The sequence below is a fragment of the Penaeus monodon genome, chromosome 27 (genome assembly GCF_015228065.2).
Source record: "Penaeus monodon isolate SGIC_2016 chromosome 27, NSTDA_Pmon_1, whole genome shotgun sequence".
Lineage (NCBI taxonomy): Eukaryota > Metazoa > Arthropoda > Malacostraca > Decapoda > Penaeidae > Penaeus > Penaeus monodon.
The window spans coordinates 17,978,654-17,979,342 of NC_051412.1; the positions used below are offsets into that span (position 1 = coordinate 17,978,654).

Sequence of the window (689 nt, forward strand, 5' to 3'; positions counted from 1 at the left end):
ACGCCCCGTAATCTTGTTCATCACCTACTCTATTGTGCAAAAAAATATGTATCGGTGAAGTCTCCCTTTCCAAAACTCGTCGACTATCACGTCAAGAACTTCTTTTGTGTGTATGAAGTCAATACAGGTTCTAGGACACCTTTCTGTGGCTTTCTGCTATCCCTCTTTATCCCTCTTTTCTCATTTAAAAATCTGCTCCTTGAAATCAGGTCAAGTTTAGTTCAGCAATCTAGGCGATTTTACAATAACTAGTAAACACTTGATGTTGTACTCCGTGAATAATTCCAAATAACAGAAATAACTGCTTTAAAAAATGATAATAAATAAAGAAAGGATATTCAGGAAATCACTAATAATTCATGAAACTAGCAGCGGAGAGTAAGCAAACCTCTGAGTAGTTTTAGTCATATTGTAAGTACCACTATATCCCCAGCACTTTATTTCTGGTTCCTGTATCAAGGACTGAACGTGCTCCATAAAGTAAAAATGAACTTTCACTGAAGCTACAATTTTAGGCAGATAATAGAATATTCGTTTGCCTGTTTGTAATTATCGAGCCAAATATCCTAAAATGGGTAAGGGGGCAGTTGCGGGACACGAAAATTTCCAATAGTTTTACAAGCACATTTCATGTTAAATTTAGGGTGCTTCTTACGTGCCAGCGCGTCGTTAGTGGTGCAAAATGCTGT

The 689-nt window shown here is 37.2% G+C and overlaps 1 protein-coding gene across 1 annotated transcript in view; it reads right to left on the reverse strand.

Annotated features, from left to right (window-relative positions):
* LOC119590434 overlaps positions 1-689 on the reverse strand; it is a 17,009-nt gene that overhangs the window by 970 nt on the left and 15,350 nt on the right. The window lies entirely within an intron of this gene.